We start from the raw sequence: 26,981 nt of genomic DNA, 5'->3' as shown, positions 1-26,981 counted from the left end.
GTTTGCAACTTACTGAGTGTGCAGAGAGTACACAGAGCCACAGGCAGGAGGACTGTAGTAAGAAACTTTGCTAGTAAATGCAAGAAAGGAAACTCTTCTGTAGATTTTAAAACTAACAGAATCTGAGCAGCAGGAAGCTTTAGCAGTGAATTCTACTAAAGGAGGATGTGAGCCAAGGAACAACATGAAGAGAAAGTCAAACAGTGGGAGGCTTTAAAAAGAAAACACAAATACAGTAGTCCCCCTTATCCCCTGGGTAAGATCCAAGACCCCCAATGGATGCCTGAAACTGTGGATTGTACTTAACTGTATGTTTTTTCCTATACATATCTATGATAAAATTTAATTTATAAATTGGGTACAATAAAATATTGATGGCAATAACCAATTATAAGGTAGAACAATTATAACAATCCACTGTAATAAAAGTTATGTGAATTTGGTCTCTCTGTCTCTCTCTCAGAATACCCTATTGTACTGTACTTACCAATTTTTGAACACCAGCTGACTGTGAGTAACTGAAACCATGGAATGCAAAACCACAGATAAGGCGGAACTACTATACTGTGGTCTACAAAGCAAAATAAGGTAAAAGAACAAAAGACAGAGATGAGAAGGGTAATCTAAACAGTAGCAATTAAAAAAAGCAATGAATGTTAAGGAGAGTAACAAGGAGAGGTTAAGTACCTGTTGCTTTTCAAGAGAGAACACAAGAATTCATGAAAGAAAACGAGGCAAGTCATGAAGCAAAGACAGAGGAGATTAAGCAGTAAGTATTGATAACTGCTCATGAAGGAGAGTGATACCCTATCTCAGATGAGAAAAAGACAAGGAATAAATTCTTTCAGTATGAGATCACAAATGAGAAGGGAAGATGAAGAACACTCATGAAGCTCTTGGTAATGATGCTACTTTTAGAAGATTCTCTTTTATTGTTTTGAGTCCCAGCCACTATTACTTAGAGATAGCAATAGATAGAAAGATATATTCAGTGTAGGGGAGAAAAATACTTTTTTCCTCAACCCTCATAAGTTCTTAGTTGGAGTGGACCCTTTTAACAAAAGACATTAAAAAGAGAAAAACAGAAGTTTATTAACATATATGTTTCATATATACATGAGAGATACTCAGGAAATCAGTACTTCTCAATGAGGTGGCTTTGAATTTCAGCTAATGTAACATCTTCAACAAAGAACAGGAAATTTTCAGGGAAGTGACAATACACAAGACAAGGACTTTGAGTCACTAGGGGTGGCAATTTGGGAAGGCAAGTAACTTGCAGACAATGGCTAATCAGTAAAGTAGATTCCTCTGGTGCCATCTCCAGGCCCATAGGGCTAAAGTTGTCTTCAGTGGTTGACCTCTGCTCTTCCTGATATAAAGGGGGTGGGCAAGCAGGATACGTTTAGTTTTTGTAATTCTATGTCCTGCTTTCAGGCAAATAGGAGAGTAGAGAGCTTTCTTGCACTTGCGTCTTCTTAATTGCCTTCAGCTCCAGTATCCTTATGTGAAAGAAGCAAATTTTAGGGTGGTATGCTCTGTCCTCCCACATAAACATGGAAATATAAGGTTGGGATTATCAAGAATAGAAGTGTATAACTTCTAATTCAGAAATATACTATGTTCCAGGAATTACTTTTTAAAATATTTATTGGAATGAAAAATATATTTTTAACACAAACAATATATTAAATTGTAGTTAGAGACCCAGATAAAATTCCCCCAAATATATTTTTTCCTAAAATGCAACTAAAATATTAATTTTGACATAACACTATTAGACCCTCAGTCATTGTCATTTATTAATATTTGTTTATTGTTATTATTTACTCATCTGGATCATTGGTGTTTGAGGACACAAGATTGCATTTGGAGGGGGTGAGGAAGTAAATGAAAATATCTTAGAAAATCTAAGTGAAGATTCAGGTTGAAGCATTTTCAACTCAAGATTTTAGAAGTTGGAAGCATGAAGTTTAATTTTATCTAACTTTAGAAATTATTAGTTAAAAATATTTATTTTTTATTTATCAATTCCAGTAGTCTCTTGGCAAAATCTTTGGGGTTTTCTAGATATAAGGTAATTGTTGTCAGCAAAGAGCAATAGTTTGACCTCTTCTGCCCCCATTTGGATACATTTGATTTCCTTCTCTTGTCTGATTGCTCTGGCTAGGACTACCAGCACTATGTTGAAAAAAAGTGGTGACAGTGGGTAACCTTGTCTGGTTCCAGTTCTAAGTGGGAATGCTTTCAATTTTTCCCCATTCAGTATGATGTTGGCTGTGAGTTTGTCATACATAGCTTTTATCATTTTGAGGTAGATCCCTCCTATGCCTATTTTGTTAAGAGTTCTTATCATAAAAGGATGCTGAATTTTGTAAAATTCTTTTTTTGCATCTATTGAGAGAATCATATGGTATTTGTTTTTACTTCCATTTATGTGGTGAATGATGTTTATAGATTTATATATGTTGAATCATCCCTGCATCTCTGGTTACAAAATCAATGTACACAAATCAGTAGCATTCATATATGCCAACAAAGGGTCAAGCTGAAAACCAAATAAAAGACTCAATACCTTTCAAAATACCAACAAAGAAAATAAAATACCTAGGAATATATTTACTTAAGGAGGTGAAAGACTTCTACGGGAACAACTAAGAGAAACTGAGGAAGGAAATAGCAGAGGACATAAACAGATGGAAAATCATACCATGCTCGTGAATGAGCAGAATCAGTGTTGTTAAAATGTCTGTACTACCCACAGTGAATTACGGATTCAATGCAATTCTTATTAAAATAACAAAATCATTTTTTGATGATCAAGAAAAAGTAATTCTGTGCTTCATATGGAAATGAGAATACCTCCTATAGCCAAAGCAACCTTAAACAAAAGGAACAAATTGAGAGGCATCAATTTACCAGACTTCAAGCTATACTACAAGGATATGTTAACCAAAACAGTATTTTACTGGCACAAGAATAGAGATGTAGAGCAATGGAACAGGACTGAGAACCCAGATATAAAACCATACTCATATTGCCATCTGATCTTGGACAAAGCAGACAAAAACATACACTGGGGAAAAGAATCTTTATTCAATAAATGGTGCTGGGAAAATTGGATAGCCACGTGTACAAGACTGAAACAGGATCCACACCTTACACTTCTCACAAAAATCAACTCACGGTGGATAACAGATTTAAACCTAAGGCATGAACTATAAGAATTCTAGAAGAAAATTTTGGAAAAACTCTTATGGCCATTGGCCTGGGCAAAGAACTTATGAAGAAGACCCCAAAAGTAATCACACCAAGTACAAAAATAAATAAATAGGACCTGATCAAATTTCAAACCTTCTGCACAGACAAGGAAACTATCATTAGAGCAAATAAACAGCCTACAGAATGTGAAAAAATATTTTCATTTTATAAAACCGATAAAGGGCTCATAACTATAATGTATATAGAACTCAGGAATATCAGCAAGAAAAAAATCAAACAACCCCATTAAAAAGTGTTATAAGGACATGAAGAGAAACTTTTCAAAAGAAGATAGACTAATGGCCAAGAAAAATATGAAAAAATGCTCAACATCTCTAACCATTAGGGAAATGCAAATCAAAACCACAATGTGTTATCACTTAACTCCAGTGAGAATCTCCTTTATCAAAAAGTCCCAAAAAAACAAATGTTGGTGTGGATGCAGAGAAATAGGGATACTCAAACACTGATGGTGGAACTGCAAATTAGTACAACCACTATGGAAAATATTATGGAGATACCTCAAAGAGTTACAAGTAGAACTACCATTTGATCCAACAATCCCATTTCTGGGCATCTACCCAAAACAAAAACATTCATTCTATAAAAGACATCTGCACTAGAATGTTTATACCAGCACAATTCACAATTGTAAAGATCTGGAAACAACCCATGTGCCACAAGTGGATTAATAAAATGTAGTATATGTATACCATGGAGTACTATTCCATAAAACATGGTGAACTCTTGTATTATCCTGGATCGAGGTGGAGCCCATTCTTCTAAGTGAAGTATCACAACAGTGGAAAAACAAACACCACATGTACTCATCACTAAATTGGTACTAATTCATCAACACTGATCATATATGGAAGTAACATTCATTGGGTGTCAGGCAGGTGGAAGAGGGGAACAGGGGATGGGTAAACTAACATCTAATGGGTAAAGTGCATGCTCTCTGGGGGATGGGCACGCTTGTAATTCTGACTTGAGCAGTGCAAAGGCAATTTATGTCACCAAAGCATTTGTACCCCCATAATATTCTGAAATTAAAAAATATTTTAGGTTTTGAAAAAAATATTTATTAAACAACAACTACTGTCTGTAGTTACGCTAGGTGTGAGTGATCCCAGGTTGAGAATACTCAGTCCCTGCCCTTAAAGAATCTAAATCTAGTTATAAATTCTGTTTTCTCCATAGAGATGTATTACAATGACTACTCTTTGGTATATGACTCAAGTTGTTCCATGGCATATAGTTATCTGAAGAGAGGACAGCAAGAAACATAGGGAGAAGCAGCAACAGGGTTTTTTTTGTTTTGTTTTGTTTTGTTTTTTGTTTTTGGTGTGTGTATTAAATAGATGATAGCTGGGCTAGATGAGAAAAGAAGGAAAGGGACTGTATCAATTTCCTAGGATTGTCCTAACAAGTTACCACAAATATGGTGGCTTAAAACAACAGAGATTTATTATCTCACAGTTCTAGTGCTCAGACGTCTGAAATTAAGGCATCTACAGTGCCATGCTCCTTCCAAAGGGTCCAGGTGAGACTTTTCCCTATATTTTCCAACTTCTAGTGGCTCTAGGTATTCGTTGGCTTATAACTGCACCACCCCAATCTCTATCTCCATCTTTGCATGGCCTTGTCCTCTGTTTCTCTGTCTTCTCCTCTTCTGTCTATTGTAAGAACAATTGTCATTGGATTTAGGGCCAATCCAGATCATCCAGGATGATCTCATCTCAAGATTATTAATTGTATTTACAAAGACCCTTTTTCCAATTTAAGGAGACATTCACAGGTTCTGAGGGTTGGGCCATGGACATGTCTTTTAGGAGGTCCACGACTCAACCCACTACAAGAGTAAAATAGAAATGCTTTGTCTAATTTGAAGTAGCAGAGTGATAAATTAAGTTTAGAAAAGACAAATACCAAAAGAAAAAGAAAAACAAGAAAAAAGCCTCTGTAAAATAAGAGAATTGGGAGAGAGAGATAAGGCAGATTCTTTTCTTCAGCTTTTACTGAATGTTTATAATTGGACAAGAATACTGGGTGATCTTCAGGGAAATTAAGGTGAGGTTTTAAGGCATGTTAGTGCTGTGGGAGGAATGTAGAAACTATAAACCTATGTTTAATAGGCTCTTCTTCTGTATTAGACTATATATTTCCAAATCAGAAGTTTGCTTTTCATGAAGTATCCTTGAAATAAAACAAACGTTTTCCAAATTAGTGGATTATCAATCAGAACAATCTGAAGAGTATAAAAAGAATCCAGCAATACTCCCCCAACCCTATGGGTTCAGTTGATTTAGAAGATACTGCCCAACCATACAGGTAGGAGAATCTGAGAAATATGATACAATGCAGCCAAAGTTATTCTTAAAATTCACCCTTGCTTATTGCCTAAAAGTAAGTGGAAATATAGGGGCATTGCCACAGCAGTATCTGAAGGTTCTGAGCCTTGTATTTAATAGTAGTAAGCAAGCGCTGGGTAGTTTTATATATAGAAACACTAATTACATCAAGTATTTTTAAACAAAGCAGCTATGTGGCACTCCTCAAAAGAAACAATCCAGAGATTTTAAAGAAAAAGTGACCATTTTTGTGGGGGGACTATGTTATAAGGAAAGAGGGAGACAGTATCAGCTTTTGGAGGCATGCTACATTAAAGACTCTTAGGAATAAAGGCATAAGCTAAAGAAAGATACATCTTTCTCCTGTGTCCTTTTCTTTTGTCTAATAGTGATATTAGCAACCTTACCCACAGCAGAAGCATTTGCAACTATTAATACCTAGCAGGGTCCTTCCTCAATTTATACTACATTGGACTCAGCATTGCAGAAAATCTAAGTGCATTTAATATTTTTTCCCCATGTAATGGCCATCAGCTTTCCAATATGTACAGGCTACAGGCAAATGATATATAGTTGATTTTAATCAAAACAGATGATTTTTTTTTCTTGGGGTTCCTTTTTTAATTTTTTTTCATTTCAGCATATTATGGCAGTAAAATGTTTAGGTTATGTATATTGCCTTTGCCCCACTGCAGCCAGAGCTTCAAGCGTGTCCATCTCCTTGATGGGGTGCACCACACCCATTAGGTGTGTATATACCCATCTCCTCTTCCTCCCTCCCATCTACCCAACACCCAATGAATGTTACTACTATATGTGCACTTAGGTGATCAGTGAAACCAATTTGATGATGAGTACGTGTGGTACTTGTTTTTCCATTCTTGGGATACTTCACTTAGTAGAATGGGTTCCAGCTCTATCCAGCGTAACACAAGAGGTGCTAGATCACCATTGTGTTTTTTTTGGTTCAGTAGAATTCCATGGTATACATATCCCACATTTTATCAATCCACCCATGTACTGATGGGTACTTGGGTTGTTTCCATATCTTTGCAATTGTGAATTGTGCTACTATAAACATTCGAGTACAGATGTCTTTTTTACAGAATGTCTTTTGTTCTTTTGGGTTGATGCCCAGTAATGAGATTGTTGGATCAAATGGTAGTTCTACTTTTAGCTCTTTGAGGTATCTCCATAATACTTTCCACGGTGTCTGTACTAGTTTGCAGTCCCACCAGCAGTGTAAGCATGTTCCTATCTCTCTGCATCCACTTCAACATTTATTGCTTTGGGACTTTTTGATAAAGGCTATTCTCACTGGAGATAAGTGATATTTCATTGTGGTTTTGATTTGAATTTCCCTGATGATTAGAGATATTGAGCATTTTTTCATATGTTTCTTGGCCATTAGTCTATCTTCTTTTGAAAAGTTTCTGTTCATGTCCTTGCCCACTTTTTGATAGGGTTGTTTGATTATTTCTTGCTGATTTTCCTGAGTTCTATGGAGATTCTAGTTATCAGGCCTTTATCACATTTGTAGCATAAAAATATTTTCTCCCATTCTGTATGTTGTCTGTTTGTTGCCATGATAGTTTCCTTGGCTGTGCAGGAGCTTTTTAAGTTGATCAGACTCCATTTATTCATTTTTGTCATTGCTGTGATTGTCTTTGGGGTCTTCTTCATAAATTCTTTGCCTACACTAATGTCCATAAGAATTTTTCCAACATTTTCTTCTAGAATTCTTATAGTTCATGCCTTAGGTTTAAATCTGTTATCCACCGTGAGTTGATTTTTGTGAGAAGTGTAAGGTGTGGATCCTGTTTCAGTCTTCTACATGTGACTATCCAATTTTCCCAGCACCATTTATTGAATAAGGATTCTTTTCCCCAGTGTATGTTTTTGTCTGCTTTGTCCAAGATCAGATGGGTATGTGAGAGTGGTTTTCTATCATGATTCTCAGTTCTGTTCCATTGGTCTATGTCTCTGTTCTTGTGCCAGTATCATGCTGTTTTCATTGCCATATCTTTGTAGTATAGCTTAAAGTCTGGTAAATTGATGCCTCCCAATTTGTTCTTTTTGCTTAAGATTTCTTTTGCTATACAGGGTCTTCTCTGGTGATCTTATATCTAGAAAACCCCAAAGATTCTGCCATGAGACTACTAGAATTGATAAACAAATTCATTAAAGCCTCAGGTTACAAAATCAATGTGCAGAAATCAGTAGCATTCCTATATTTCAACAACAGTCAAACCATGAGTCAAATCAAAAACTCAATACCCTTCACAATGTCAGCAAAGAAAATAAAATACCTAGGAATGTATTTAACTAAAGAAGTAAAAGACCTCTACAGGGAGAACTATGAAACACTGTGGAAGGAAATAGCAGAGGACGTAAACAGGTGAAAAACCATACCATGCTCACGGGGTGGCAGAATCAACATTATTAAAATGTCTATACTACCCAAAGTGATCTACAGATTCAATGCAATCCCTATTAAAATACTGACATCATTTTTCACAGATCTATAAAACAGATTAAATATTAGCTTTATAAAAATAAGAATGTGCACATAAAATCATATTAACTTTTGCCTCAATTTGTAATGTGAGATGTGAAGTACTTTCTTCTTTAGAATTTGACTAAGCACCCATGGCTACATTGTGAAACTTCAAGGTATTGCTAACCCTCTGTAGACACTAGACCTCAGCAGGAGAGCTGTCCTCAAAAGAAAGGTTTGGAAAAGGACATGGATGAATAGGTTGCTGAGAGTAGGTTGGAATGGAATTCTTCTTGATGGTACATTTCTGTGGTCTTTTAAAAAAGACTAGAATCTGTTTATCTAATTAATAAATACCCAGTATATTTAGCTGTGTCTGTAATGTATGAATCTCTGAAAGATTTCCACTCTGATTTATAAATCATATTTCTTGATCTTGCTTCAAATTCTCCAGGGAAAACTGAGGAGGACACATCTCTGTAATATCCTTACCCCTTGCCTATCTTATATACCAATAGCAACTGACCTACACTTTGGAGAAGAAATTTGAGAAAAAGTTTGATAGCCATCTCAACTATATCTGCAATGAGGAAAACCTGAGGATTAGAGACAAAAAAAGGGGTAGCAATTATACTGTCTATGGGCACCACGGAATGGGATTCCCTACATTCAAATGCATTTGAAAGACACTGGAACTGAACATCTGCCAACTCTAATTCTTCCAGGCTTGGTAGCCACGGAGTATCACATATAAAGAGAGGTAAAATGACCTGCTGAGTTGCCATTGCTTTAGCCTAACATTAGGACCCATTACACTGCATATGTATGGTTATGTGTGTATTCATGCATGAATGTGGGTGAGTATCTTATCAGAAGGTAATGAAAGTTTAAATGACAAAATAAATTACATGTAGAAAAGAAATGTAAAGAACAGGAGGCATAAGTGAAAAAAAAAAGAAGAAAATAAAACCTGAATATTTGTCCATTTCTTTCCTCTTGTGACAAAAATTGAACCTAAAATCCAGCGTGCAATGTCCTCCTGATAACTGAATCCTGGAAGATGTACTTTGAAAGACTTGGATGTTAATCTGAAACTAATTCAAGCCTTTTGAGTTCAAAAATTGGATTGGAAATCTTTTAAGAGCAGGATTTCTCATGAGATTTCCATTACTTCTATTCTTACTGATAAGCCACAGGTATCAGAGAAACATCCATTTGTGTGCTATCTTTGGATCCTTCACTACAAGAGAAGAGGTATAGAACGAAAAGATGGGGTTTGCTTTGATTCAGGTTTCAGAGGAAGGTTTCAATCAATTCGAATTTTGTCTGAAGCCACTCTACTATAATAGCTTAAAGTCTTTATTAAATACTCGCATGATGTTACTTTCAGTGTAATATGCCAACTTCAAGAGAGGGAGTTGATCTGGTCTAATGGATAAGGTCTAGTTCTGGCTGTGTTCCTGACCTATGAAACTGACCTTGGATAAGTAACTCATTTACTTTGTTCCTCAGTTTCCTTACCTCTATATGAAGCTAATTACTTAACGAAACACACACTGGAATATTATTTGAGTTACTTAGTCAAAGTTGACATTTTTATTTGTGATATTGTTATTATTAATAATACTTGAAAGCATTTTTACATATACTGGCTTTGCAAATTTCAAGTGGAGTCACTTGTGAGGAGAACTAGATGTTTGCTAAGGGAGTAGCATGGGGTGTGCATGGGTGTTTGGTTCCATATGCTGTGTGGTGTATAGGAATAAGCCTCTTTCAGTGAATATATGCATACTTTCCTCATGCTGAGCTTGAGAAATGTTTATTCTTCTTTCTGAGCATAGCCCTTCCAGTGATAACTAATTTTTTATCAGCAGGGGAGCTTTCTTCTGTCACTGATGGGATATAAACCTCAGGGCTGAATTATGTCAATAGCCTATATTTTCCCACTCCATGTCCCTGTGCCACACCTGCTCAGTAAAATTACAGTGACAAGGGAGCAGTGTTGATCTTTTGTCCACTGACAGAAAAATAGTTAATAATACCAGAAAGAAAGAACTCACAATAGTTTTTATTTTAACCCCACTGAGAGCTCTTGGAGACCTCAATTAATAGGATTAAACACCCTTCCTGGGAATTATCAATATACTTTAAATATAAATTTATACTGCCAAGTCAACCCAAGTGGGGAAAATGGAAATAATTGTAAAAGTTTCTAATTTTGTAATAAGAAAGAACATTTGCTTCAACAAATTCCTGCATTATAGTCTGTAAATAAAAATATCACTAAGGAAATATCTTTCTCAGAATGATGTACTCCCTGTGGTATGGCATAATGAGCTTGGATATGCTACAGACACCGAATAAGCAACAAGGTGATTGAGAATTCAGGTTTATTCAGCATGGATAGCAGGATTTTTAAGAAGTTCCTTATACAAAATAATGCAGTTATAGTTCACTTCCTTTGTATTTTCTTTGTAAAAACTAAAACTTAGAATGCAGTCAGCTTTTATATATGGTGTCTATTTTATTTCAAAGACTGCTTTGCTCCTCTAACCTGATGTTCTATAGACATAAGTGAAAATAGAGTATATGGTTTTATGTTATTCTTAAGGTCAAAAATCTAAGACATTGACATTCTACTGTAATGTTTAAAAGGTGATAAATTCTTTTGTAAAACTTATGGCATATTTGAGTCTATGTGCTAGTAGGAAAGAGCTATGAGTATATATAGAAGAGCTAAGAGCAATGAATATATATAGAAAGTGGGAGAGGCATTGAATTTTATTGACTATATTGCTCACCACATCTAAGAAGTAATATATTGAAATAAAACAAAAAGCAACGCTATCTGTCCCTAACTATTGTCATTGTGCATTTTCTATTGTTTCTATTGTTTTAATTAAACATTACAGTTGACTTTATTCATCATTTCCATGGCAGAAATAAGCAGATATGAAATATGAAAAGTTTGGTGTAGTCATGTCAATCCTATTGGTTACACAGTAAGACCACAATGCAGTCTAACAATTCATCAGTTACATATATGTACACTACTATAGCATGCATACATACATGTGCACATGCATGCATACACACACACATTTGCTGTTACAGTACACTATGCTATGCCAGAAGATTCATGGGCACTATCACAGAAAGACTAAAAATCACTGATTAGAGAGAAACAAAAAATCTGAACTCATTCATTCATTATTTTTAACAAATATTTATTGAACAGCTAATATATGCCTGGCATGTTTTAGGTACTACAAATAGGGCAGTGAATAAAAAGCAGGCCCCAAAGCCTGCACTTATTGAACTTATATTTCAGTGGAGAAGACTGACAATGTACTAGGTAACTAAATAAAATCACCAGTATGTCATACAGTATGAAACATATACTATTAGGATAAAAATAAAAAAGAAACAGTGGCTAGCCATCAAAACTTTAGACAAGTTACCGGTGTAGACCTCAGTGAGAAGGCATATTGGTTTTCTATGGATCTATATCAAATGAGCACACATTTAGTGTTTAAACAACATAAATTCATTCATATGGTTCTAGAGGTCAGAAGTCTAAAATCAAAATGTTGGCAGGGCTGTGTTCCATCATGGAGGAATTAGCTGCCTTGTCTCTTCCAGATTCTAGAAGCTGTCTGCTTGGCTTGTGCCCCCTTCCTCACATCACTCCAATTCTTGCTAGGCCCATCCCCTGCTGCTCACTCTGACCCTCCTGGGTCCTTCTTATAAAAAGAACCCTTGTGATTAGATTGGGCCCACCTGGATAATCCAGGATAATCTCTCCATCTCAAGATCTTCAACTTAATCTGCAAAGTTGCTATTGCCAAGTAAGATAAAATACTCACAGGTTCTAGTGATTAGAAAATTGATATTTTTTTTGTAGGGAGACACTTATTCAACCTACCAAAGAAGATAAAATTTGAGGAAAGACCTAAGGAAGTGAGGGCACTAACTATGTAATATATCCAGAAGAAGAACTTTCTAGGAAAAGTTAAAAACGAATGCAAATTTACTCAACAAAAGTATTTTGATATGTTTAAGAAATAGGAAGAAAGACTCAACGGATAGTAGTGAGGTCAGATAGGTGACAATTTTAATGGAGGGGTGGCATAAAACATCTAGGACATGACTGTAAGTCACATAGAGTTTTGACTTTCAGGTTGAGTAACACAAGGGGACATTGGATGGTTTTAAGTAAAAAATGATGTTATCTGTCTTCTGTATAATGGAGTCACTCCATTATACAGATGCTGAGCTGAGAACAGACTAAAAGAAGTCAATAGTAGAAGCAAGAGACCAATTAGAGGAGTATTGCAATAATGCATGTAAGAAATTATGGCCAGATGATGGCAGTGGGTGTGAAGAGAAGTGATCATATTCTGGATGGATTTTCAAGGTAGAATTAACAGAATTGGCTAAAATGAGATGCATCAAGGATGACATCATGCTTTGGGGTCTGAAAAACAGAAGGAATGAAGTTTGCATTAACAGAATTAAAGAAGGCTATGGGTATAGCCAGTTTTGAAAGAAAGATCAGAAACTTACTTGGGGGTATGTTGGGTTTGAAATTCTTATTAGTTATACAAGTGGAAATTTATATCATCACAGTATGATGACATAAATTAAGAAATCACTAGAATATAATGGGATTTAAACCCAAGAGCCTAGATGAGGTAAGATAGGGATTAGATATATAGAGAAAAGAGAAAATGTGCAAGGTTTCAGCCTTAGAGCTTTGGGGCACTCTAACACTTAGAGGCTGAGGCAAGGCTGGCTTCCTGGACATGGTATCTGGTAGTTGCACTGAGACTCACACTTGAAAGGGCCCCCGGGTTGTTTTAGATTCTGTTCTTGCCTTGAAATTCTTAATTTTTGAACAAGAGACCTCATATTTTTATTTTGCACTGTGTTTCACAAATTATGTAGCCAGTTCTGCTTGAGGAGATATAAAAGAACCAGGAAAAGAGACTAAGAAGTGTCCAGAGAGGTAAAATAAAAACCAGGGAAGTACAGGATCCTGGAAGTCAGATAAACAAAGAATTGTTAGAAGTAAAGAGTGAAAAATCTTGTAAACAGCTGCTGATGGGTCAAGGAAGGTAAAGATGAGAATTACCACTAGAGTTAGCAATGGGTAAGTATTTGATGTCCTTGAGAAGAACAATTTCAGAAAAGCTATGGGAGAGAATACGTATTGGAGGGGATTTATTAAAAATTTGTAAGAGAAATTAGTGAATGATAGGTAACTGTTAAAGAATTTGCTCTAAAGTAACTAAAGAGTGAAGTAGGTGTCCGGGGGCTTAACAGCACAACTATGTTAGTTGTATCAATGAAGTATAGAGAAGAAAGGTGATGAAGCAGGAGAGCAAGAGAAAATAATTTATGGGACAATATTTTTCAGTAGGGAAGAGTCTCAGAGCTGGTATACAGTAGAGGCACTGGCCTTAACTAGGAGCACAGGGAGGTCATTCATACTAACAATCTAGAATGTATACTGTGTGGGTCTTGACGTTGAAACTACTATAAGGGTTTACTACCAAATCCACATTTGTTCTTTCCACTATGAAATACAAAGAGAGATAATCAGGATAGAGTAAGCATAGGAAAGATGCGTTAGAGATTTGTGGGAAGAGAGATAGGTATAAAATAACTGTTTGGGATAAGAGAAGAAAGAAGGAGGAAGGAAAATATGGTGCGATTAGCAGGTAGTAGTAAGAGTCTACATGTGTCAAGTGACCATCAATTTAAACTTTGACTGCATGGTATGTGTTTTCTCCCTCCATCTTCAGCTGGCACCAGTACCGGCATGAAAAAAAAAAAAAAATAGTCAAATCGAACTAGGGTTATTGTTTCACCAAGGAAATGTATTAAAACAATAGAGAAAGAAAAAGGAGGTGAGGTTAAAAGCAACGCACAGTAATAATGTTTATGGAATGTGACTTCCATAAGAAGAAAAGAGGATATAAAGGGTATGAGAAACAGTGAAACTGTGGTCAGATACATCGGAATCAAAGTGCAGATGGGAGTGAAGGATTGTTAGTGCTGAGATAATAGAGGCAATAAACAAGAAAGAGAATAGGATGTTGCATAGGGTGGGATGTTGGAGACTGAAATTGTGGGGGAGGGGCTGTAGCTATTGACAATAATGTCAACAGAATGACAGTAGGAGTGCAAGACTGAAATTGGGTGGGGACAAAGGAAGGATGATCAAGGGTCTAAGGAACAAGAAAGAATAATCTATGCAACTATTGTGATCACCAATAAAGATCACCAAAAGCAATAGTGTTAGAGTTACCAATAGGCCATTTAAGAAGTGAGTTTTTTTAGTGCCTGGGAGACTGGGACATGGCTACAACATGGAAGGTAGTCAATGATCTAGTCTGGAATGAGATTCAAAGCAGAGAAAAAAAATTATTTTGATAAGTGAGGGAGAACGGTCTGGAAGTGGCAACATGGAGCACCCCATCTCCAGCAAACACGTGCTGAGAGATGTGAGAGAGAAAACAGCCCCCATAAGATATGGATTCATAGAGAACAGTATCATTAGAGAAGAACAAAATTTCAATTAGGGAAAGAAGGTATAGATAATATTCACAGAAAAGGTTGAGATTAATGGTGATTTTGATGATGATAAAGCCACTTAAAATATCCTTTCATTGAAGTATGGAAGGCTTTAATAAATTTAAAAAGATTGAAAGCATATAGAATATATTCTTTAACCACAAAGTAATTAAATTTAAAATAAATTACTAAAATATATTTGGGAAAGTCCTCAAATGATTGCAAATAAATGAACACATTTATAAATAATTGCAAGGAGAATTAGAAAATATTTTTACTTGAATGAAAATAAAAAACTAAAAATATCAAAATTTGTGTGATGAAGATAAACAGAGCTTAGGTTAAAATTTGTACCCTTAAATGCTTATATTAAAATGAAGGAAGATTTCTTGTTAATGATCCAAATTCTCCATATGGGAAGCTAGGGAAAGAAAAGCAAATTAAACCAAGATAGGTTATGCATATTTTATTATATGCATAATATGCATAGTGGTGAAGTCATGGCTTTTGGGATGTCCATTGCACCTATTACATGATTTCTCACCATTCACCCCTACCACCTCCTTACCATTCTGAATCCTCATTGTCTATCATTGTACACTCTACTTCCATGTGTGAACATTATTTAGCTCCCACTTACAACTGAGAGCGTGTGATATTTGTCTTTCTGTGTCTGACTTGTTTCACTTAAGTTAATGGCCTCTAGTTCCATCAATGTTGCTACAAAATATATGATTTCATTTTTATGGCTGAATAGTATTCCATTGTGTATATGTACCGTGTTTTCCTCATCTAATCATTCTTTGATAGACACTTAGATTGATTTGATATCTTTGCTATTGTGACTATTGCTGCAATAAACATATGAGTGCAAGTATCTTTTTGATATAATGATTTATTTTCCTTTGAGTAGATACCTAGTAGTGGGATTGCTGGATCTAAAGGTAGTTCTATTTTTAGTTGTATTAGAAATCTCCAGACTGTTTTCTAAAAAGGTTGAACTAATTTGCATTCCCACCCATAATGTAGACAGTGTATAAGAGTTCCCATTTCTCCTCATCCTCACCAACATTTGTTACTTTTTGTCTTTTTAATAATAGTTATTCAGACTGGTATCTCATTGTGCTTTTAATTTGCATTTCTCTGATGATTAGTGATGTTGAGCATTTTTTCATATTTTTTGAATGATTACACCATAGATACATTTGTACAAATCGTCAATGTTAATTAAACTTTAATAAAACTGAAAAATGAGTTGCTTGATATCTATTTTACTGAATATCAAGGAAACTAAAAAATAGTATTATTATTTTTAGAACACAAAAACATCATTTTTTGTTTAGTGCCTTTTATAATTCTTGTGCTTGGATAATTTGAGATGATGACTAGCTTTGTTTAACAAGGCAATATAATTACTAAGGACATTTCTATTAACTTGATAATGCAGATTGCTTTCCATGAAAATATATTCTTTGGTTCTAAAATATGTCTAAAGAAAATTTTACATTTTTGGAAATTTATTTCTTATTCTCTCATGGTGGTTAATGAGTTTTAATTAAGTTTAATTATAAAATTTATCATAATGACAAAAAAGTATATTTATCTGCTTTATCTCCACAACTCACCCTAATTCTCCCAGGAAAAAATAAAATTGGTTTCTACTTTAGGAGCAGGGAGAAGAGGCACATATGATTGAATAAAGCAACATATTCTATATACATTCCTTATATATGATATATTTAAATTAAGGAAATTTCATTGTCTTTGGGTCAGTGACATTGCATAAACATAAATAATTTTTTTTTATCTCTGGAATCATTTTTGCTTTTTAAGAATCGTTTGCTACTCTAATAGCTTGTTTTAAATTTTGGTTCTTAAATTTTCTATTTGTTGGTTGCACAAGATTTTATCACTTTTATGTTGTTCCTTCTCTTCTTGTCACCAACCAGTCCTGCATGGGTGGTGGGTCTGGTATTGGTAAAGGTCTTCACGGTCTTTTGGGATCCATTTATTGTATAAGATATCCAATTTCCTCTGCTTGTATCTCACACACTATTTTCCTCATCTTATTTATTGGGGCTAATCTATTTTTAAATAGATGACATTATGCTTATGTTGTGAAAAGCCCTACCTGCTGTGAGTGACTTTTTCCCTCTCTCTTTTTACACCCTTTGATCTCTAAATGTAGCTGATCCTACAAAATATTTCCTTAGTACCTTGGGAAAAAAATGTGAAGTTAGAAGAGATTTATTTATTTACTTTGAAATATAAATCTCTTAAGATTAGGGAGAATCTATTCTGCATATTGCATTGTGTCTATTACAGTGAAATTGTGTCATAAATATTAATAGGAATAAAAGAAAGTAAATAGAGGGAATTTTATTTATAAGGAAACAATTGTTCTGTTGTCTGTGAAGAAATGAATTTCAATTTATGGGGATAGTGAGGTCTGGAAAGATGATACTTTCAAAGAGTATCATGAAAATGACTTTTCAGAAGAGGGAACAAAATCATAAAGACATCTATTAAGATTTGAGATAGGATGACCCTAGGATAGAGAGATTTGTACTTTTCCCATAAATACAATAGAGAGTTTTGTCAAATGAATAAATGGCATTTTTGGTTTAGGTTGTATCACTTGTAAGTCTGAAGAACTAACTAAAATATCTGCTCTTTTCTACAGAGCTGAGGCAAAGAAAGAGAGGAATTTTATAACTCAGTGGACCCAATTTCAGCATGACTTCAGAATCCAAATAACCTTTCATTAAAAAGAAGAAAAGAAGTGGGAGAACCTAACAACAAAACGGGTCATTTCGTTTCTTTATATTTGAACAACTAAAAACACTTTTGAAAGGTTACTTTTTCTCCCTTCCCCTTTATTTTCATAGGAATATAGAAATCTCCTTTTTGGATAAAAGCCCATTTTGTAGACTCGGCAGAAAATCTGGACCAAATGATTTCAATAGCTCTGGTCATTGGGGTACTAATTATAACAAGTTGAAAACAGGAATATATAAACCTTTCTTTTTATTGTTTCCTTCTGGATGCTACAGATGGATTGTGCCTCTGGCAGTTCCTAATTCTCTATTAAGAAAATAATGTTCAGTATCATTATTTATAGCAATCAAAATAGAAATTCTTTAGCAGAATGGATGATCTGAATTTATGTTTGAATTAGACAATGCTCATGTGTAACTCAATTATTGCACTTAGTCCATGTCCTGATGAGGTCACTGAAAGAAGACCCCATCCACCAGGTAGGAGAGGGCAACATCACTGGTCACTGAAAACATGCGACTTTTGGCTGATGTCCATGACCTCTCTGTGGAATACTGATATATTTCCAGGGAGATTCAAAGCCCTTTTTTGGCTACAACCAGCCAATCTACAAACTTCCATCTATAGGAAATGTGCAAGTAAACCATTTGATATAAGATATAAAATTATTGAATTGAAGCTAAAATGTTATGTAAGTTGCCCATACCCTGCCCTCACATCCTGAAGGTGCTACAACCAGGTCATATAAAAATTGAGAAACCTGTGAAAAAATTTTTGGCATAAGGCTCTTTCTTATTGTATTTTACTAATATTAACTAACATTAATTGAGTGTTCACTATGTGTCAAGCACTTTGCATGAACTTTCTTAAGTAATACTGGCATGAATGCTGTCTTGGCCCTTCATGAAGCCTCAAGTTATTATTTCTCTGTCCTAGTCTGTGCATGATATCATCATTCTTGAGGAAAACCTCCAGTCAAGATGAGGTACAAGATGAACGTTTGTTTGCTCCTGGATCACATTCATGGTGGTAATTACCATGGTTGAACTCTCGTATGGAACAGTGCTCATGAATGCATCTTATTCAAAGCAATGGAAAAATAATTTTCGGAGTCAAGAGAACTGGGTTTACCACCAACTAGTGGATTATCTATGGACTCTTCTTTAACCTTTCCAAGCCCCTGTGTCCTCATCTATAAAAAGAAATGCTACTTAAATTCCATAAACCTAAACTTTCATGTATCAGGAATTAAGGAATGCAGGTTAGGGCCTTCAGTCCAAAACATATCTTCCATTATCCAAACTGAGACCATAATACAGTTATGATTTTTGTCTAAGAATATTTTCCCTTTTATAATTTTATATTAAAACACATACTCCTATGTTAGTTTGGCCCTCAAATAATTATGAGATCATGACTGATAGCTGTCTATGAGCACAAGAATCTCCTGGCTGTGATAGTATTAGAAACAAGAGAGGGGCAAGTAGTACTGAAGAGAGAGAATTCACATATATATTCTATTTATGTAGGAAAAAAATGGGTGCATTACTATAGCACACCCATTGGGTTATCTGATCCTAATTGTATGGTAGCCATTTCACAACTCTGAAAACTGTAGATAACTGGTAATAAGGCAAAATAATTTTTTGTATGGATATATGCAAATTAATACTAACTAGTAGATGGGAAAACCCCTTACTCCAGGAACTAACATCTTTGCTTCCATTTGTACATTGATTTCAATATTCCTACTTATAGGTGTGTCTATCCTTGGATTCTTCTTCGAATTTGTTGTAACACCTCACCAGTTTCCTCATTAATGAGTTGTACAAAATTTTTAACTTATGATCATTTTTATATCTGCATGAAAGTCATGGCTTTTACCTTTTTTTGAAAATAATCTTTTAACACTTGAGTCTCAGTTTTGGTTATATCTGTTCTCAGACATGTTCAATGCACAGATATTTAATGAGCTTAGATTCTGTGTGTAGCACCATGCCAAGTGCTGCCGTAGACAATAAGGAAAAGTAAACCCAACGTCTGACCTAGAGAAAGGAAACTGGCTGATTCAGAAATATAATTCCTGTTTCCTGTAATCCTCTCATCCTCTTTTTTCTTTTTTTTCTTCTTTGCTTTCTTTCTGTCTTATGAAGTAAAATAAATGAGGTGATTATTTCATTATGATGAATGATACGGGCATAGGTAGATTGCCTCTCATTTATAATAAAATTGATAAAGTATTTGAACTAAAAAGATTATTTTTCAGTGCTACAAAGATTAAATATCTCTCCTTATCAAAAGGGGAGAAATGTGACACACCACTTTGTTCTGATCGAGATTTTTTACTCTAAAAATCTCAAAAAGAATTCCAAGGAGACAGAGTAGAGAGTAATTTGGTGACTTGTTCTATGTAGACAGGAAGAGAGTAAGAGTCTGAAAGTAACTATGGTATGAGACTGCCAATAATAGGTTCACTCACCATTGCCTGGGCTGACAGGTGAATTAAATTGAAAGATATGCCTGCCAGGTATTTGGAAGTCTTTCTTCTTCTCACCCCATTATATGCTTTGAACTTGATGTTGTGTCATTGTGATAAAATAAGGAATCATAGAGTAAAAAGTAAGCCTTTAACTCGACAATTTAAAACATTTCCTACTCCACTGTAACACTCTATGTATTTTCTAACTATAAAGAGGGCTAAAAACCATCACAGAGTGGAGATATTCAATAATTTCTATTAAAAGTGGATATGACCCATTACTTTCATTGTGGCCTTTATTTTTCTGAATTTACAGATTTAATTTTATGGGAATTGTAAAATGACTACTGTGCCATTACACTTACAAAATCACAAGTACCGAAGCTGTGTCTACACAAGCAAAGAGAAAAGTTCATACAATTATTTGGATTTTTTTTACTCCATTTATTTAAACTTTCTTATTCTTATAATTTATCAAATTCAATAAATATTTTTATCAAACACTGGCATCAGGGATACAGCAATGAATAAAAAAGACATAGTCTTTGCCCTCATGAATCTTAAACTGTAATTGATGATTTTAATTTCAACATAAATGTAATAGTTTTTAAGTTGAAAATAAATAAAATATAAGCAAACATTGAATTCATACATATGCATACAGAAATAAACAAAATTCCTCCAACAGTGGTCAGTGTTATGCAGATTATTTGGATAAGGTGATGATTTAAATAGTAACTATTTTATATTACACCAACCAGGAAAGGCCTCTGTCAGGAAGGTCTTTCATTTAAAATGTGACAGAAAGGCCAAAAGGGTATAATTCTGTGAAGATGTGGGAAGAGAGCAAAGGGACATCTAGTGAAAAGATGATCTAAATATGTGGTACAGTCAATCATTGCTCAAAACTAATTACATGTTTAATATATATTTAGTATCTCTACATTAAATAAATAGAGATGACTTCATACTCATTATAATGACACCAACAATAGCAAATGGGAAAATAACATGTGTTGGCAAGAATATAGAGAAATTAGAACCCTTGTACAGTAAGCCCTCACTTACTGTCCTCTATAGGGTCTTGGAAACTCCCACTTTAAGAGAAGTGATGTATAAACAAAACCAATTTTACCATAGGCTAATTGATGTAAACTAGCACTAAGTTCCTAAGGCATATTTCTAGTCACAAAAACATCATCAAACTCCTAAATAAAGATCCTAAATACTTTTCATATTACATTAAAATAAATGTGAGCTATACATATATTTAAGAAAGATTAATGAAAACAAGTAAGATAATTATTTGCTCAGTGGTTCCAATTCAGGGTTGCCAGAGCCTACTCCAGCCGCTCAAGGAGCAGGGCAGGAACCAGCCCAGGCCAGGATCACACACACACACACACACACACACACACACACACACACACACACACACACGCTCTTTCTCTGTCTCTCTCACTGGACCATGGAGACATGCCAATTCACCTCATGTGCACAGCTTTGGGACTGGGAGGAAACCACAGTACCCAGAGAACACATGCAGACCTGGTGAGAACGTGCAAACTCCTCACAGACAGTGGCCCCAGCCTGGAATTGATTTTTTTTTTCCTCATCAATGTTATAATGAATAACTATTGGCTATTGAATGAAATGACATTATCAGGAGACCTTCACTGTTGGTGGGATTGCAAATGGTATGGCTGCTATGGAAAACAGTATGGCAATTTCTCAAAAAATTAAAATTACCCTATGATCCATCAACTCCACTTCTAGGCATATATTCAAAAGAATTGAAAGCAGGGTCTCAAAGGTATATTTGAACACTCATGATCAAAGCAGAATTACTCACAATAGCCAAAAGATGAAAGCAACCCAAATGTCCATAAACAGATGAATGGATAAACAAAATGTGGTATATATTTACAATGGAATGTTATTCAGCCTTAAAAAGGCTACAACATGAATGCTGTAACATAAATGAACCTTGAGGATATTATGCTAAGTGAAATAAGCCAATCACAAAAGGAACAATACTGTACGATTTTGCTTATATGATGTACCTAGAACGGTGATTGGCAGGGGTGAGAGGAAGAGGGAAACGGGGAGTTGATGATGGTTTAGTTTTTGCAAGATCAAAAAATTTCTAGAGATTGATTACACAATTATGTGAATGATCTTAACACTGTTGAACTGTACACTTTAAGAATGGTTAAGATAGGCCAGGCGCGGTGACTCACACCTATAATCCTAACACTCTGAGAGGCTGACTCGGGAGGATCGCTTGAGCTCAGGAGTTCCAGATCAGCCTGAGCAAGAGGGAGACCTGGTCTCTACAAAAGATATAAAAAATTAGCTGGGCATAGTGGAGTGCACCTGTAGTCCCACCTACTAGGGAGAGTATAAAACAAATTAAGATAGTAAATTTTATGTAATGTGTATTTTACCCCAATTAAAAAATACAGAGGTATATAAAAGAAAAAATAAACTGCACTTTTTAACAGAGAAACATATTATTTAATATATGCTCCTTTTTTTTAATTCAGAGAGAGCAGCTAACATAGAAGTCAAAAGAGACATAAGCAATGAAAAGAAAGCCATTTTTGAGAAACTGTCTCACAGTGAGATGGAGAGGGACAACAATATTCATGGTGGATGTGTTTTTTTTTCTTTCGCAAGAATGTCCATTACCAGAAGGCAAAGCTTAGGTTTGGTTTATTCACTGTTGTATCCCAATACCTACCACAGATCCTGACATACTGTAGGCATTCAATAAACATGTTTAATTAGTCTGTTAATAAGTCGAAGGTATTAGTACTGGCTAAAATAGTAATTTGTTCATCTTTTTTGTTCATTTTGAGAATATAGCTCAGAGTTATATATTGAATACACACAGATCAAAGGAATGGAGACTTTCCTTTTTTCTTTGATTTTCTTAACCTTTTCTTTCTATGAGGAGGGAGGAAAAAGTGATCACATGAGGGCTAGATGAAGGGTAATGCAAGTTAGATCAAAATGTCAAAGTTTTTCAAAAAGTGGCAAACAGCAGTATTAATACTAAGTACTTAAATGAAGATAACGTCTAGGGGAAGGAAATGAGGATTAATGTTTGGATCTTTGATCTGAGAGGATTCAGGACTTTAAGAGAAGAACTTCTCATTGTCTAAGGCTAGGAGTTGAGGCCATGAAAATATTGTGAGTGCTAGAAGTAAGGACTTATTTGGAATCCTGGTGCTCCTGGTGCTAAGCTCCAATGTGAAGAGGGTCTGGGGAAGGATAACGGTTGGGATTAATCTTGAGTAATTTTTGAAAATTGGGATATTTTCATAGTAGCGGATTTTTACTTAGAGATAACTGATACTCGTTGATACTTCATTGAAGTACTAGAAGGCAGCCTCCATTTTGTCCACACATTTTACATTTCTCTAAGCTTGCTTCAAATTTCTATATTTTTTCAGTAGAATAGTGCTTCTCAAAGTTTAAGATAGACATCTGGAAAACATGTATAAATAGCAGATGCTGGGCCTCTACCCAAGACAGTGTTATCCTGAATCAATTTTTAAAAGAACCTTACTAGAGTTGAAAATGGTTTTGTCTATGATTTGAAACACTGTTAACAAATAAAGTTGGTTGGGTAGATAGATGATGGATAGCTCAATTGATCAATAGATTGATAGATAGAGAATGCTGAGTGTTTAATAACATACTCTGTCTGATAGACAAAATTACCTGTGGCATGGCTTGATGTCATTGAAATGAATAGTAACTAGTTGCTTATGCAGAAAATTGGTTTCTTAGCTATGTAATTAGACAGCAGTCAACTTGAATTGAAGTTAAGTGCACCAAATGTTTCACTGTATACAGGCTATAATGTCAGAGGTATTAAAAAGGATATTTTTTAAAACACTTTACAAATGTTTTTAAAATTAATGTTTTTTTACAGTTATACTCCCTGAACCTTTCACATTTTCTTTTATTTTAATGTCAAAGAATTTAGAAGAATATAAGTGAAGATACTGGCACAGGTTCCTTGTGCCACTTACCACCTTCCCTGGAAGTTATTGCCCCAGCATTTTGGCAAGAATTTTCCTTTACACTAACAAATATGAAGTTTTTTCTAAAAAAATTATACCCAAGTGGGATATTTTACATAAATAACATCACCTACTACATTTATATTTTTCTATTACACCTAATATGTCTTGCACATCTTTCCATATGAGTACATACAGATGCATTGTATGAGGTAAAGTAGTATGACCACAATGCTTTAATTCCTATTTATGGACATGGACATTATTCCTACATTTGGCTATTGCATAAATATTAGATTAAAATACTTATAATGTTACTTGTGGTATACATAACATACTGCATATATTATGAATATAATATATTATATACCAATATATAAAGCATATCTGTGAATATGTTTTGTATAGTTGTATATTATATATATACACAGATATGTATATGTGTGTATGTGCTTATATATGTATATGTACATGCCATGTGTTGGTGAAACTGGAGTAAATTGGTACACTGATCCTCATGGAGCTGACATTTAGTGGTTTCAAAAGGCAATAGATAAATTTATGCTTAAATAATATACCTGATGTTAAGTGCCATAAAGAAAAATAAAGCACAGCAAGCGAAAGGGTAAATTGAAGGGGGTACTTTTTTTAGATAAAATGGTCAAAGATAAGAGTACGTGCAATTTAAATTTTGATGCATGCTGTCAAATTTTTCTTAATAATGTTCTGGTTTAATATCTTACTGTCTTTGGAGTTCTTCAATATTACTATGATGTATCTGGATATAAATTCTTTCCTTTTCTCCTACTGTCCTTTCTTTACTTCCCCATTATAATCTCTCTTTTTCGTTTTAACTAATCTTTCATTCTGAAAAAATGATGAGATATGCTAGATATAAATTTGGATTGTAAACTTGTGTTCACTGTGCTTTCTCTGAAGGCATCCCCTGAGACTTGAGAAGAGATAAGCCTTACACTTACTGTTCCTGACCCCTGGGCACTACCTGCCAAAGAACACTTTATGGTAATTTCTTAGCATGGGCTGGTGTGTATGTCATTGTACATGTGTTTTCTGGAAAATTCAAATCCCAAACTATATGAAGGCCGGATCGATATTATGGACTTTCAAAAAAAGCATTTATTTTCCACTCAGAGCAAAGGCCAAAACAGATTAGTTTCTTTGTTATCTCTTGCTGGAATGCTTAGTTTTTCTGAACACCTTTCACTGATTGTGGGGTCCTTAGAGTACCTGAAATTCATGCCTGAATCTATTCCAACTCTAAATTACAGGGGCCAGAAACATATCTCCTTTCCACACATCTGATACAACCTGAGCTGCTTGATTGCAAAGATTAGGGCAGCCATCACGTCAGTGATGCTGTCAGTTAGTTTTGAACTCCCTTTTTGGTTTTGGCCCTTTATTTTCATATGAGCTCAGCTATACATTTAAGACATATGGTATTTTATCCAGCATCATTAGGAATCTTGTTTCAGGAGCGTTTCAGAGTATCTAGTCTAACAATATTTGCCAGAATTGAAGTGTTGGTTACTTTTCTGTATATTACAAATATTCAAAAATAGACATAAAAAGTTTTTTAGCTATTCCCATTCACATTAGCTTTAAAATACAGTGCTACAATATGAAAGGTAATTTATACTGACAAGATGTCTATACTGACTGTCTTATTGACAGAAAAAAGGGCAAAACTGCTAATGCTAGACTGTAAAACCAGTTGAGAAACTGTTGTCCTATTTGCTGTTCTTATCTATTTCTATTCAATTTTATGGTGCAAAAGCCAACCTATTTCTCATATTTTTCACACAAATTCAGATATATATAAATATATATATATTCCAAATATAGCTTAACTATTGTCTCATGGAGGAAAGTCAATGTTAACATGAAATCCTGATTCTGCTGTCAAGGATCTACCTATATCGGGAACACAAGAGATTTCTGGATGACATGAACTGCTCAGATATTTCAGTGGGGACCATTCAGTGGGGACCATTGTGCTAGGAAAGGACACAGAGAAATGCAACTTCTCTCTTTCTCTCTGTGAATGTATCTCTGGAAAATCACTCATAAGTAAATTAACTATTTTAAAATGTGATTCCCGTCCTATCAATAACATGTTTAAAATCCTCTAATGTCTTCTCATTGTAATTAGAATAAATCCCACGTTTCTCAGATGGTCTGGCTCCTGTCTGCCTCGTAAAGCTCACTTATCATTCTGTCCCTCATTCGCTAGGCTCCAGCCACACTGAAAACACATCAGGGACTTTGCCCTTGTGGTTCTGTTTTCCTGGAATGGTCTTTTTCCAGGAAAGGCAGGTACTCCCACCCCCTCATCACTAAGTTTCAGTTCAGTTTTCCTTTGAAAAACTTTCTCCAAGGTCATGCTATCTAACATACAGATAGCATATTCCTAGTTCCACTCATGGGTTTAGGTGGGTTTTGTTATTTATTTATATACTGACAAACTTTATATATGACTCTGTGTAAAGGATGTAAGCTCTGTAAGATCAAGAACTTTGTCTTTTTTTTCAGCTCTGTATTTTCTATTCCTAGCATGCACATAGCAGATGTCCAACAGATATTTGCTGAATAAATAAATTAGTTGATGTCGTAGAGACAGTATCCTAAGTGGTCCTGACACCCTTTCCGTGTGAGGCTTGCTGAGGCCAGGGATGATGACTATATCCTCTGAATGGCTCTCCATTCACATCTCTTATTTACCAGAAACTTTAACCTTTAATGTATATGTTCTATCACATAAGCTGGAGAATTTCAGAACCTGCTCTACTTTGTAGCCATCCTGACAGAGCCAAAGGTGAATAACATAGTCTGGTTAGAGCAATATGCAAATGACCATCCATACAGTCGTATGACACACTGTATCTGTAAGAGACCTAGAGCCTTTCATAATAGCCTTGGAGAGTACGGAGTGCAGTATTGTGTACACCGTTACAAGAACACTTTGTAAATGTGCCTGCACGTTA

This window comes from Lemur catta, chromosome 3 (assembly GCF_020740605.2).
Source record: "Lemur catta isolate mLemCat1 chromosome 3, mLemCat1.pri, whole genome shotgun sequence".
Lineage (NCBI taxonomy): Eukaryota > Metazoa > Chordata > Mammalia > Primates > Lemuridae > Lemur > Lemur catta.
Note: the sequence above shows the minus strand (reverse complement) of the source record.